This window comes from Dendrobates tinctorius, unplaced genomic scaffold (assembly GCF_039654945.1).
Source record: "Dendrobates tinctorius isolate UK_male_01 unplaced genomic scaffold, ASM3965494v1 ptg000205l, whole genome shotgun sequence".
In the NCBI taxonomy this organism is placed as follows: Eukaryota; Metazoa; Chordata; class Amphibia; order Anura; family Dendrobatidae; genus Dendrobates; species Dendrobates tinctorius.
The window spans coordinates 13,063,833-13,080,000 of record NW_027361872.1 but is presented as its reverse complement, the minus strand read 5'-3'; the positions used below and the strand labels follow the sequence as shown (position 1 = coordinate 13,080,000).

General features: G+C 41.8%; 1 protein-coding gene across 6 annotated transcripts in view; it reads right to left on the bottom strand.

The window, feature by feature from the left end:
• Window positions 1-16,168, bottom strand: part of EHBP1 (EH domain binding protein 1) — a 492,549-nt gene that overhangs the window by 165,042 nt on the left and 311,339 nt on the right. The window lies entirely within an intron of this gene.

Below are 16,168 nucleotides of genomic sequence, written 5' to 3'. Positions count from 1 at the left end.
CAAAAGGCTGTTATATCGCATTTTGCCAAGTTTATAATCAGAGAAGCCAAAATGTATCTTTCATTGCCCGGCTCTGTAAAATTTGGTAAATGAAAAAGGCTGTGAAATGAATAAAAGTAATATTTAATTCTGTAAATATCTGTTTGAAAATAGATGCTTGATTTAAAATATTGTATGATTCCATATATGTGTGTAAAGTATTAAATGATCTAGAATTTAAAATATCAAAAATAGCTTTTTATCTACATAGAATCCTGTGTGTGTTTGTGTGTGGGTATATACAGACATAATATATATATATATATATACACACATATATATATATATATATATATATATATATATATATATATATACATACACACACACACACACACACACACACACACACATAGGTAGATGCACAAACAGATTTATTTATAGGCACATACATATATACATATACACACATTATATACACTGTATATATATACACACATAGTGTGTATATAAATAGACACCGTGTGTGTGTATATATGTGTGTGCATATAAATAAATCTGTTTGTGCATCTACCTATGTGTGTATATATATATATTTTACACACACAAGACTATTGATAACATTTTATACATATGCACACACATATATACACACAGACACACACAAAGCGATATTGATCACATTTTATAAATGCCATACATATATATACACATACATACACACACATTATATATATATATATATATATATATATATACATACATATATATATATACATACACATATATATACAACACATAGACCAGCTAACCTCCGAGCTCTGGATGGTAAATACCTGTTTCTTCTGAGTTGCACGGACCAAGACTGGGAACAAGTCCAACAATATAGAAATCGAGGCAGAAAAGTCCAGAGAGCGGAAACTTCAGGTGGTATAATAAAATCCAAGAATTTTTATTGCAAATGATTTAAAAAATCTAGAGTTCAGTAACAAGATGCAGACATAATGCTGAACAGACTACGCTTTTCGGCGGTACAACTTTGGACCGCGCTTTATACCTCCAGCATACTGTTGCGATTCTTATGATGCAAAGACAGTACTTGATATTTTAACTATTTTATTGGTTATATGTCAACGGTGTGACAGCACTGGATATAATATTCACTATGGATAATCAACAGACTCGCCTAAATAAATTGGCAGCTATTTTTTCCAGAGGACAATCTGGAAAGTCCCTGTTTAAATGATTCTGATTCCCAAATGGTGAAGCTGGAGCAATTGCTTACCAAAGAACAAAGATCATGGTGGGATCATAATTCATTAAATGGCTAATTATATATATATTAGTGTGTGTACGGTAAATATTTCTCTGTATGTATGTGTGTGTATATATATATATATATATATATATTATACACACATACATACACACACACAAACACCATACACATATACACATATTTACAGTAAACTAGGCTTTGGAATACTTCATATTAACCGTGAGCCATTTAATTGTTAATTAAAATTGAAATATTAATTAATTAGAATTAATTAAAAAAAGACTATTAAAATGCCCCGTTTTAATTATCATTCCTACTTATAGCCTGAAAACAAAGGACTATTCAGCCTCCTACAAAACACATAACAAAAATAGTCAAGTTTGTGAAAAGGATTTTTCAATCGGCTGTTAACCATTTATGCACTTCCGCGACTAACGCGCTGCCAGAGGACTTACTTCAAAAGACTTTTTTTTCCCCCTTATTTTTCCACTAGTTCCTGTCAGTGCAGGTCAGAAATACAAAAGTGGAAAGTCATCGCAAAGCCACTGCACGAACAGACCGCGCGGCGAAAATCAAACAAAGACCAATTAAACTGATCATAACGTCCCAGTGAACACAAGGAGGCTCACCTGGTATTTCTGGACTTTCTCTGTGAATTCCCCACCCTGCTCAGTACTTGCCACTATAATTACCCTGACCAAAATACTGTGAAATTACCGCTCTGATCTGCTAATAGATGAAGAAAAAAAAATCAAGCTTTTGTGGTTCCATGCCAAGGGGCTCCGGCAAGATGGCGCGATGCTTTCTGACAGAGACGACAACTTCTAAAAACTCTAAAGGAGAAAATTAAGGGGATGGGGTTTACATTGCCAAAGTCTGTTCATTAATTACCAATTTAATCGCCGCTGGAGGCATGACATTACAAAAATCTGGCTGAAAGTTCTAATAGATTATGAAGACCACCTAAGAAGAATGACCAAGAAATGTACAAAACAATTAATACTGTTTCACTGCTATCAAAGCCACTTAGATTATTATACATCAAGTGAAGCAAAAGAATTAGTAGCTTCACAGTGCCACCACTTGGAACAGTAAATACAATGGCACACAATTAGTAATGCACATGTGACTTTTCATTCAAGGCATATATCCTTGGGAAAGCTAGAACATGATAAGGAGAACAAAAGGAACATTTTAAATGAAATGAATAAAGATTTTAACTCTGCTCTGGTGCATGCTGTGCAAAACAGAATAGGCTGAGCAGAATCCAGGCTCAGGGTAATGGTGATCTCATTCCAGGATTACAATAAACCAAAATCATGGCGCAAGGAAGGAGACCGAGTCCGAGACGTCGCCTGGTAGATGTTAGAATACATTAACTAGTCATCAGATGTCTACTTTGACGAGATATGAAAGGCCCTGTGTGACAGACAATGTGATTTTTATACATGCTCAATCATATAAACAGAGAGGGAAATATTACATACATATTATATACATATACAGTACAGACCAAAAGTTTGGACACACCTTCTCATTCAAAGAGTTTTCTTTATTTTCATGACTATGAAAATTGTAGATTCACTCTGAAGGCATCAAAACTATGAATTAACACATGTGGAATTATATAATTAACAAAAAAGTGTGAAACAACTGGAAATATGTCATTCTAGGTTCTTCAAAGTAGCCACCTTTTCCTTTGATTACTGCTTTGCACGCTCTTGGCATTCTGTTGATGAGCTTCAAGAGTGAAATGGTTTTCACTTCACAGGTGTGCCCTGTCAGGTTTAATAAGTGGGATTTCTTTCCTTATAATTGGGGTTGGGACCATCAGTTGTGCTGTGCAGAATTCTGGTGGATACACAGCTGATAGTCCTACTGAATAGACTGTTAGAATTTGTATTTTGGCAAGAAAAAAGCAGAGTAAAGAAAAACGAGTGGCCATCATTACTTTAAGAAATGAAGGTCAGTCAGTCCGAAAAATCTGGTAAAACATTGAAAGTGTCCCCAAGTGTAGTGGCAAAAACCTTCAAGCACTACAAAGAAACTGGCTCACATGAGGACCGCCCCAGGAAAAGAAGACCAAGAGTCACCTCTGCTGCGGAGGATAAGTTCATCCGAGTCACAAGCCTCAGAAATCGCAGGTTAACAGCAGCTCAGATTAGAGACCAGGTCAGTGCCACACAGAGTTCTAGCAACAGACACATCTCTATAACAACTGTTAAGAGGAGACTTTGTGCAGCAGGCCTTCATGGTACAATAGCTGCTAGGAAACCACTGCTAAGGACAGGCAACAAGCAGAAGAGACTTGTTTGGGCTAAAGAAAACAAGGAATGGACATTACACCAGTGGAAATCTGCTTTGGTCTGATGAGTCCAAATTTGAGATCTTTGGTTCCAATCACCGTGTCTTTGTGCGATGCAGAAAAGGTGAACGGATGGACTGTACATGCCTGGTTCCCACCGTGAAGCATGGAGGAGGTGGTGTGATGATGCTTTGCTGGTGGCACTGTTGGGGATTTATTCAAAATTGAAGGCATACTGAACCAGCATGGCTACCACAGCATCTTGCAGCAACATGCTATTCCATCCGGTTTGCGTTTATTTGGACCATCATTTATTTTTAAACAGGACAATGACCCCAAACACACCTCCAGGCCGTGTAAGGGCTATTTGACCAAGAAGGAGAGTGATGGGGTGCTACACCAGATGACCTGGCCTCCACAGTCACAAGACCTGAACCTGTTATGAATGAGTCACTGGAGGAGGAAAAAACAAAAATACAAGCTAAGTCCAAAAAACCGGAGAGGTTGGTAGCTAGCGGATTGCAGACCCCGATCCTATTCACAACAACTAACAGTAGCCGTGGGGTGTTCCTACGGTGGTCCTAGACACCTCGTTCACAGCCGGAGAACTAAATAAACCTAAAGAAAGAAAGGGGAAATCTAAACTGCCCCAGAGCAGACCCCAAAGCAATAGACAGCCCCCAACATGTATTGACGGTGAAAACAGATGAAAACACAAACACATATAGAAAGACAGGCTGAGCAAACGATGGGGCCCTCACTAACTAGATAGGACAGGAAAGAAAAGCAGCTGTCTGCAATCACGCAAAAACCCTGCCAAAAATAATGTCCAACACGTCTGATAGAAAAGGCCCTGAAGTCACTAGACTTCAAAATCACTATAATCAGCACTCAGGTATATTCTGAAAACAGAGCAAAGAGATCAACTGATCAGAGACAAAAATGGAGTTCAGCCAGTCCCAACCAGGGCTGGCTGAACACAAACACTTAGTAAACAGACAAAATCTCATGGAACAATAGCAGAGCAAAAACTTAGCTTTAGTAGACAGGACTAAACTGGAGGCCAGATATCAGAGCAGAGAGGATCACCAGCAACCCAGCAGGGCGTCGGCGGCCTTATATCCACTCAGAGATTCCGGATGTCCAATCACACTCCACCTGTTCAGATGACAGGTTTTTCCCATCCAAATCAATTTCACTACCTCCTTTCACCAGCAGAGGGAGTTAATCGGACATCAAAGGTGAAGGAGAAAAAGAGCTCATAACATGAATCCAATCGAGATGGTTTGGGGAGAGCTGGACCGCAGAGTGAAGGCAAAAGGGCCAACAAGTGCTAAGCATCTCTGGGAACTCCTTCAAGACTGTTGGAAGGCCATTTCCAGTGACTACCTCTTGAAGCTCATCAAGAGAATGCCAAGCGTGTGCAAAGCAGTAATCAAAGCAAAAGGTGGCTACTTTGAAGATCCTAGAACATAAGACATATTTTCAGTTGTTTCACACTTTTTTGTTAATTATATAATTCCACATGTGTTAATTCATAGTTTTGATGCCTAAAAAAAATAAGCATTATTATCTTTTCTCGTTTAGATAACACCATTGATTTCCACATTGCTATCACTGTCCACTTTGGGGCTCCCAACCCAAATTCCCTATCAGTATGTCTTTGGCGTGTGAGAGGAAACCAGAGATCCTGGAGGAAACCCACAAAAACAAGGGAGAACATACAAACTCCTTACAGATTATGTCCTTAGTGGGATTTTAACCCAGGATCCCACTGCTGCAAAGAAACAGTGCTAACCACTGAGCCAGACTACATCTCTATTCTATGAATATCTTTCGTATCAACCGATGTCATCTGCTGCTTATATTGTTTTTATAGTATACATGGAATAGGTAATCAATACCGGATGTGTTGGTGTCCGAGTCCCACCAATCAGCTGATTGAAACTCCACATAATGTATAGGAGAGACTTTGTAGTATCATCCATGGCCACTGCACAATTAATGGAGATGTGTCACTTCTAGACCACAGCAGCCTCTTCAATCAGCTAATCGCGGAGGTGCTGGGCATCGGAACTCCACTGATTTGCTGTTGATGAACTATATAAGCATAGATAATGCTAAAGGGTCGATTTCCAGGCAAGCATTCCTCCCCCGGCCTCCTGTTTATTGGGGTGGTGAGCTCCTGCTTGACTTAAGGCCCCGTCATACACAGCGATCTCGCTAGCGAGATCGCTCATTTTGTGACGCCACAGCGATCTCGCCAGCGAGATCGCAGTGTATGACGGGGATCAGCGACCGGCCCCCCTGCCGGGTATCGCTGATCGTGCACTATTGTCCTGGGCCATTTTTTGATCGCTGGTCTCCCGCTGGCCAGCATGCATCGCTGCGTGTGGCAGCGAGAGACCAGCGATCAGCGACGCTGGTTTCCAATGTAAACATCGGGTATCCAAGAGCCGCGCGGCTCTTAGAAACCCGATGTTTACATTAGAAACCAGCTTGCTCGCTGGTCCTGATCGCTGGAGGGTCTGTCTATGTGACAGCTCACCAGTGACCAGCCTAACTATGTCCGAGCGATCCAATCCATGTCGGATCGTTGGTGGGATCGCTGGGACATCGTTATGTGTAACGGGGCCTTTAGTTTGTCGGATCGCTGTCCCATCTTCTGGGCACTCTGATGCTGTGTGCTTTGCCTCTGCAGCATTGGAGAAGCGCAGGGGCACTGAAGCAGCCCGGATCCAATGATCAGACCAGCTTCAGAGCAGTGTTTCCAAGCTCTATAGAGAACAGCTTGTAAGCACTGTGTTCCTTGACCTAGGAGACGAATTACTGTGGATACACTGCAGACGTGGCCGGTAACCTAGGCAATGAACAGTAAACAATAACATTAGACACCTCTCAGTTCTTGAGAATGGAGAAGATTTTTTTTTTTTTACCAACAAGTAAATGGCAAAGTTGATTGTTTTTACAAGCACTTTGCAATTTGAACCATTAATAATGATGATAAAATCCCTTTAACCTTGTTATGTTATTTCAGTAAAACATAGCCGGCAGCTTCTTACATTATCTGACTAGTCAGAAGATGCAAGCTTTTAAAGGAACGCGGAAAGGTCATGGGGACTTTATTAACAAGGTTAATAACACTCAGTGATATCAACTGGATTCATAGAGTCCCAAGTAATGGGACAGCAAACCTTGAAATAGTTCTACTTGGATATCAACCACCCCCCAAAAAAGAATAACATTTTTTTCATAAGCCTGAAAAACTGAGAATGGGTTAATTGAAGTCTCCAAAGTCTGACTCAAAAAGAACAAGAATCTGATTAAGGCTATGTTCACATAGTGTTTTCGATGCATTTTTTTTTCTGCAGGCAAAACCTGCCCTCTTGGCAGTAAAGAAGCTACTTACAAAAAGCAGGTTTTGCTGGCTTTTCTCTGCTTTTGTTTGCATGCTGATTATATGTGTCATTTGTCTACAGTACATGTTTAATACAGCTAGCTTTGTTCACCAAAAATGCAAAGTGTGAACAAAGCCTTAGGCTGAAATATACATGAAGTTTTTGATGCAGTTTTTAAAGCGGGAACTTTTCCCTCTTCCTGCTGATCCACTTCTGTATTGTGTGCATAATACAGTTGTGCTCAAAAGTTTACATACCCTGGCAGAATTTTTGTTTTCTTGGCCTTTTTTCAGAGAATATGAATAACACCAAAACTTAGCTGCGCATGGGACATACGTGGACGTTCCAACATGACAATGATCCAAAACACAAGGCCAAGTCGACCTGTCATTGGTTACAGCAGAACAAAGTGAAAGTTCTGGAGTGGCCATCTCAGTCTCCTGACCTCAATATCATTGAGCCACTCTGGGGAGATCTCAAGCGCACAGTTCATGCTAGACAGCCCAGGAATTTACAGGAACTGGAGGCTTTTGGCCAAGAAGAGTGGGCAGCTTTAGCATCTGCTGATGTCATGTTTTCAGAGTAGCAGCTTCTCATCCGCTCTGCTCTGTTGACGGGGCGTGACTACCTAACTGCAGGGAGTTGGCTGTCAATCAGAAGGAAGTCAGCAGTCACGAACAGTCAACAGGGCATCCTGGAAGAGATAGAGCTGCTCTGTTGACCTGGAGCAGCTCAATAGCTGCTCGTAAACATACGTCATATGTTGTGAAGGGTTTGAGGGTCGTTTTGTTCACCTCCGAATTTGTCAATGGTCATTAATGGGCTGATATTGGCCAATCTAAATGAACTATTAAGGACAAAAGACACATGAGACAGATTACTGGAATTGGGACATGTCGGCTCCTGCTTTCCTGTCTGTCACACTGCACACAAGTGTAACAGAGTCGGACTTTCAGTTCAGCTAAACTGTATGTGTGAGAAACACAAGGCCATGTATGTAAAAAAGACAAGTTGTTCACCTGGGGGGGCTTCAATCATTACCTGGGTATTGAGAATAAAAGTTTCCTAAGAGTTAATGGCAGTAAATGTTAGATACAGTATATGCATGTAATCTTTCTAATTGTAGAATGATGGGCTCTGAACGATTTGGAAACTTTTTCCAGATAGTTGGGTAACAACAATTGATTCTCTATGATCAATGCTGAAGTCTTTCCTCTTTTGCATAGTGTTAACACACCTGAAGTCTCCAGATCAGCATCCTGCCAAAACTGTTTTTATAGTTGTTCACACTTGGTGATAAACCATTAATCCAGGGCATTCGATTAGCAGAATCTGGCCATTACTTACTCTCTAAATTAATATGGAAACAGTATTCAACATTTTTCACACGCTGCTACTGCATTTTGGTCTTAATTTTGACAAATTATGACCAGGTGTAATTTGCCATGTGTTGTTTTGTATCTGGGGCCGTATTCACTTAACGTTAAGCCTTTCTAAGGACCGGATTTTTTTTTTTATGCCACGATACGTAAAACCACAGAAGTTAAATAAGATGTATTTAGTTTGTCTTGTGACTTTGTGTATATATACACACATTACATATTATATATTCATATATATAAAAGGGAAAACAGGAGGAGAGATGGAAAATAAAATCTAATGGAGATGCTTGGGCCTCCTTTTTTTCACTTCCAGGCATTCATTGTATGTGCGATAGTTCAGCAGCTTGCCTGCCCCAAAATGAAAGCACACCTCTTCAGGGGAGTACCTAGGAGTGGCAGGTGGGGCATCTTCCCCGGGTGCTGCCGGCAGGGGGACACGCTTACTGCGAATACAACTGAAGCTCTGACCGCCGGGTCAGGGCGATGTCAGCAGTGGGATCAGGTCATCTGATCACGCTGCTGTCGTCACTTGCCATTGCGATGAGACACAAAGAACATTGGTGGCAAGTGCTCCAGACCAGTGGAGCTGAAGACCCCAAAGAGTTACTGTAACAGGGAAAGATTTGGTGTGGGATGGGGGGAATGTATATGGGACACAGTATAGGGAGTGAGTGGGGGAATGGGTGCAGACACAGTATGGCGAGTGGAGGAATAGGTGAGCTCACAGTAGGAGTAGCAAGAGGAAAAAATTTATGCAGTCTGCGCTGCGAGAATTTAGAAGCCTGAAGTCACATAGAGGGACTGCAAACTTTCATCTCAAACCTGAACAAGCCCTTTAATTATAAAATGAAGCCAAGTAGTATGACAATCCTAACAGATTATAATATGCTCACTCTCAGGATTCAGCTCTATTTGCTGGTTCCAGCAGTCATCACATAGCAACTTCACTCATATGCGATTTTCATACTTGCAGTCGTGTGACAACTAGCGTTTCTTCCTGCTTCTTTCAGTTTTTCACTGAACATAGAGAGACTTGGGGAGAGCAGCTCGTCGGTGCGTGACTTAGGGCCCCGTCACACATAGCGATCTTGCTAGCGAGATCGCTGCTGAGTCACAAGTTTTGTGACACAACAGCGATCTCACCAGCGAGATCGCTGTGTGTGACAGCGATCAGCGACTGCCCCCCTGCCGGTATCGCTGATCGCTGTAGGAAACCGCTGGACATTTCTTTTGTTGCTGGTCTCCCGCTGGCCAGCACGCATCGCTGCGTGTGACAGGCGGGAGACCAGTGATCTGCTGGTAACTAACGTACACATCGGGTATCCAAGGGACGTGCGTCCCTTAGATACCCGATGTGTACGTTAGTTACCAGCTCCCTGCATCAGCGCGCTGGTAACTAACGAGCACAGCGACGCCGCGCGCTCGACGTCGCTGGTGCTGATCGCTGGTGAAGCTGTCTGTGTGACAGCTCACCAGCGATCACATAGCAACTCACCAGCGATCCTGACACGTTGATATCGTATTTTAAAATCGCCTGTATTTTAGATCTAATGTTTGGGTTCAAAACTGGATAATACTCAGATGTCATCCGAGTGCAGCCTTATTTCATTCACGGACCCATAGATTTCAATGGCTGAGCGCAATTCGAATTTTGGAGGCAAATCGTGCATTCTGCAATTTTTTTCCTCTATCAAGATTGGTCCAAAAAAAATAAATAAATAAAATCAGATATGTGCATAACCTCATTGATTTGAGTGTGATACAATGTTTTGATAGATCGCACTTGACCGAAACTGTGGTCATCTGCACGAGCCCTAACCGTTGTCAAACTTAAAGCCTCTATAGACACTAGACAGCCGTCAGCCGTCTCTCCCGACTCACCCATGCACACTTGGCTTGGCTGAGCGCTCCGCTGTCTTCTATGGGAGACTTCTCTAGTAGTGGATTATAGTCACAGAGAACAAATGGATCCGCTGGAAATCCAACAGGCCGGATACTTCCATCCTTACTCATACACATAAGACTATTGGCCATTCCATGGTCAGCACAGTGGATCAGTGGTTAGCTGAGGTTCTGGGTTCAAATCCCACCCATGACAACATCTGCAAGGAGTTTGTATGTTCTCCCTGTGTTTGCGTGGGTTTCCTCCAGGTACTCAGATTTCCTCCCACACTCCAAAGACATACTGATAGGGAATCTAGATTGTGAGCCCCATCAGGGACAGTGATGATAATGTGTGCAAACTGTAAAGTGCTGCAGAATATGCTAACGCTATATAAAAATAAAGCTTATTATTATTCCCGCTGGGTTCGGCTGACTTTAGTCTAATGTGTATGGTGGCCTAAAAAATAAATCTAGAAGCGCCAGAATACTGAAAAAAAATTGATAATTTTGTTTCCTTTGGTGTATAAAACTGCATGAAATTACAGCACATCACTCCTATATCTGCATATTACAGCCCGTCACTCCTATATCTGCATATTACAGCCCGTCACTCCTAAATCTGCATATTACAGCCTGTCACTCATATCTGCATATTACAGACCACCATTTATATATCTGCATATTACAGCCCGTCACGCATATATCTGCATATTACAGCCCGTCACGCATATATCTGCATATTACAGCCCGTCACTCACATATCTGCATATTACAGCCCGTCACGCATATATCTGCATATTACAGCCCGTCACGCATATATCTGCATATTACAGCCCGTCACTCATATCTGCATATTACAGCCCATCATTTATATATCTGCATATTACAGCCCGTCACGCATATATCTGCATATTACAGCCCGTCACGCATATATCTGCATATTACAGCCCGTCACGCATATATCTGCATATTACAGCCCGTCACGCATATATCTGCATATTACAGCCCGTCACGCATATATCTGCATATTACAGCCCGTCACGCATATATCTGCATATTACAGCCCGTCACTCATATCTGCATATTACAGCCCATCATTTATATATCTACATATTACAGCCCGTCACGCATATATCTGCATATTACAGCCCGTCACTCATATCTGCATATTACAGCCCGTCACTCATATCTGCATATTACAGCCCGTCACTCATATCTGCATATTACAGCCCGTCACTCATATCTGCATATTACAGCCCGTCACTCATATATCTGCATATTACAGCCCGTCACTCATATCTGCATATTACAGCCCGTCACTCATATCTGCATATTACAGCCCGTCACTCATATCTGCATATTACAGCCCGTCACTCATATCTGCATATTACAGCCCGTCACTCATATATCTGCATATTACAGCCCGTCACTCATATCTGCATATTATAGCCCGTCACTCATATCTGCATATTACAGCCCGTCACTCATATATCTGCATATTACAGCCCGTCACTCATATATCTGCATATTACAGCCCGTCACTCATATATCTGCATATTATAGCCCGTCACTCACATATCTGCATATTACAGCCCATCACTCATATCTGCATATTACAGCCCGTCACGCATATATCTGCATATTACAGCCCGTCACGCATATATCTGCATATTACAGCCCGTCACTCACATATCTGCATATTACAGCCCGTCACTCATATCTGCATATTACAGCCCGTCACTCACATATCTGCATATTACAGCCTGTCACTCACATATCTGCATATTACAGCCCGTCACTCACATATCTGCATTTACAGCCCGTCACTCACATACCTGCATATTACAGCCCGTCACTCACATATCTGCATATTACAGCCCGTCACGCATATATCTGCATATTACAGCCCGTCACTCACATATCTGCATATTACAGCCCGTCACTCATCTGCATATTACAGCCCGTCACTCCTATATCTGCATATTACAGCCCGTCACTCACATATCTGCATATTACAGCCCGTCACTCATCTGCATATTACAGCCCGTCACTCACATATCTGCATATTACAGCCCGTCACGCATCTGCATATTACAGCCCGTCACTCCTATATCTGCATATTACAGCCCGTCACTCACATATCTGCATATTACAGCCTGTCACGCATCTGCATATTACAGCCCGTCACGCATATATCTGCATATTACAGCCCCTTCACTCATATATCTGCATATTACAGCCCGTCACTCATATATCTGCATATTACAGCCCGTCACTCATATATCTGCATATTACAGTCCGTCACGCATATATCTGCATATTACATCCCGTCACTCACACACCTGCATATTACAGCCCGTCACTCACATATCTGCATATTACAGCCCGTCACTCACATATCTGCATATTACAGCCCGTCACGCAAATATCTGCATATTACAGCCCGTCACTCACATATCTGCATATTACAGCCCGTCACGCATATATCTGCATATTACAGCCCGTCACTCACATACCTGCATATTACAGCCCGTCACTCACATATCTGCATATTACAGCCCGTCACGCATATATCTGCATATTACAGCCCGTCACTCACATATCTGCATATTACAGCCCGTCACTCATATATCTGCATATTACAGCCTGTCACTCACATATCTGCATATTACAGCCCGTCACTCATATATCTGCATATTACAGCCCGTCACTCACATATCTGCATATTACAGCCCGTCACTCACATATCTGCATATTACAGCCCGTCACTCACATATCTGCATATTACAGCCCGTCACGCAAATATCTGCATATTACAGCCCGTCACTCACATATCTGCATATTACAGCCCGTCACGCATATATCTGCATATTACAGCCCGTCACTCACATACCTGCATATTACAGCCCGTCACTCACATATCTGCATATTACAGCCCGTCACGCATATATCTGCATATTACAGCCCGTCACTCACATATCTGCATATTACAGCCCGTCACTCCTATATCTGCATATTACAGCCCGTCACTCACATATCTGCATATTACAGCCCGTCACTCATATATCTGTATATTACAACAGGACAGTAATCCAAACAAGCTATCAGAAAAGAAAGTTCTTTTAGCAATAAAGAGACAGCTAGAGACAACGCTCGGTCTCCTTATATTGCAATTAGATGGCCAAAAGCTGCTTTCCTTATCCAGAGATCTAGTGATCATATCTCAATCTGTCCCAATTATCAGCAGGGCAGAGACGGTCTTTCAATCAATGTTTTCCAATTAACATCAAAGGCGCAAGGTTGCATTCTGCTGTGTTGTCCTGAGGATCCCTGTTCTCCCGTCCCTGTTAAAAATCTGTAAAATGAAGTTACAGGTTTAATTGCCAGAAGATGAAGAGGAAAACAAAACAGCAGCTTTCTCTCCACTGGAGGAACGATTTATCCAGGTCTTTGAAAGCTTTGTGCTGCTCTGTGAAAAGCAAAGCAATATATGCCGCACTCACTGCTAAGTAGTAAAATAAATACCGCTACTACCAAAACACAGCCAAGTGGAATTGAACATTTCAGATTGTTGCTAAATCTTAAATTAATTACAGAGTTAATACAGGGACCGCCACCAGACCTGCAGCATGTTAACCCATTCTTTGCTCCACACTTTGATTACTCAGGCATGGCTTACATTCACATTATACTGTGTGTGGAAAAGAAAGGGCCACTACACACGCATTCTTCGGGGGATTTGTGGTTTTACCCTTTTTTTTTAACTTATGGATTTGCAAGTGAACCTTAGTCTCAGGTCAAAGCAACTCTGGGATTAAAGGACATTTAAAAAAAAAAAAAAAAAAACAGCCAGTGAAATCTTATGTTAAAAGCAAGAAAAAGTTAAAGTAATTAATTTGCTGCAAACCCCCTTTACTGCAATCACAGTTGCATGTAAAAGTTTGGGCACCCCTGGTCAAAATTCCTGCTATCGTGAACAGTTAAGCAGGTTGAAGATGAAAGGATATCTAAAAGTCCTAAAGTTAAAGATGACATTTTCTAATATATATATATATATATATATATATATATATACACAGTGCCTACAAGTAGTATTCAACCCCCTGCAGATTTAGCAGGTTTGATAAGATGCAAATAAGTTAGAGCCTTCAAACTTCACACAAGAGCAGGATTTATTAACAGATGCATAAATCTTACAAACCAAAAAGTTATGTTGCTCAGTTAAATTTTAATAAATTTTAAACATAAAAGTGTGGGTCAATTATTATTCAACCCCTAGGTTTAATATTTTGTGGAATAACCCTTGTTTGCAATTACAGCTAATAATCGTCTTTTATAAGACCTGATCAGGCCGGCACAGGTCTCTGGAGTTATCTTGGCCCACTCCTCCATGCAGATCTTCTCCAAGTTATCTAGGTTCTTTGGGTGTCTCATGTGGACTTTAATCTTGAGCTCCTTCCACAAGTTTTCAATTGGGTTAAGGTCAGGAGACTGACTAGGCCACTCCAACACCTTGATTTTTTGCCTCTTGAACCAGGCCTTGGTTTTCTTGGCTGTGTGCTTTGGGTCGTTGTCTTGTTGGAAGATGAAATGACGACCCATCTTAAGATCCTTGATGGAGGAGCGGAGGTTCTTGGCCAAAATCTCCAGGTAGGCCGTGCTATCCATCTTCCCATGGATGCGGACCAGATGGCCAGGCCCCTTGGCTGAGAAACAGCCCCACAGCATGATGCTGCCACCACCATGCTTGACTGTAGGGATGGTATTCTTGGGGTCGTATGCAGTGCCATTCAGTCTCCAAACGTCACGTGTGTGGTTGGCACCAAAGATCTCGATCTTGGTCTCATCAGACCAGAGAACCTTGAACCAGTCTGTCTCAGAGTCCTCCAAGTGATCATGAGCAAACTGTAGACGAGCCTTGACATGACGCTTTGAAAGTAAAGGTACCTTATGGGCTCGTCTGGAACGGAGACCATTGCGGTGGAGTACGTTACTTATGGTACTGACTGAAACCAATGTCCCCACTGCCATGAGATCTTCCCGGAGCTCCTTCCTTGTTGTCCTTGGGTTAGCCTTGACTCTTCGGACAAGCCTGGCCTCGGCACGGGAGGAAACTTTCAAAGGCGGTCCAGGCCGTGGAAGGCTAACAGTAGTTCCATAAGCCTTCCACTTCCGGATGATGCTCCCAACAGTGGAGACAGGTAGGCCCAACTCCTTGGAAAGGGTTTTGTACCCCTTGTCAGCCTTGTGACCCTCCACGATCTTGTCTCTGATGGCCTTGGAATGCTCCTTTGTCTTTCCCATGTTGACCATGTATGAGTGCTGTTCACAAGTTTGGGGAGGGTCTTAAATAGTCAGAAAAGGCTGGAAAAAGAGATAATTAATCCAAACATGTGAAGCTCATTGTTCTTTGTGCCTGAAATACTTCTTAATACTTTAGGGGAACCAAACAGAATTCTGGTGGTTTGAGGGGTTGAATAATAAATGACCCTCTGAATAAACTTTTCACAATTTAAAAAAAAATTAAACAAAGAAATAACATTCTTTTTTGCTGCAGTGCATTTCACACTTCCAGGCTGATCTACAGTCCATATGTCACAATGCCAAGTTAATTCTGAATGTGTAAACCTGCTAAATCTGCAGGGGGTTGAATACTACTTGTAGGCACTGTATATATATATATATATATATATATATATATATATATATATATATATACACACACACCGTATATATTATCTTTTACATTTTAAAAACTAAAAAAGGAAAATGGGCACCCTGCATGGTTAGTATCTACAACCCCTGACAAAAATTATGGAATCACCGGCCTTGGAGGATGTTCATTCAGTTGCTTAATTTTGTATAAAAAAGCAGATCACAGACATGGCACAAAACTAAAGTCAATTCAAATGGCAACTTTCTGGCTTTAAGAAACACTAAA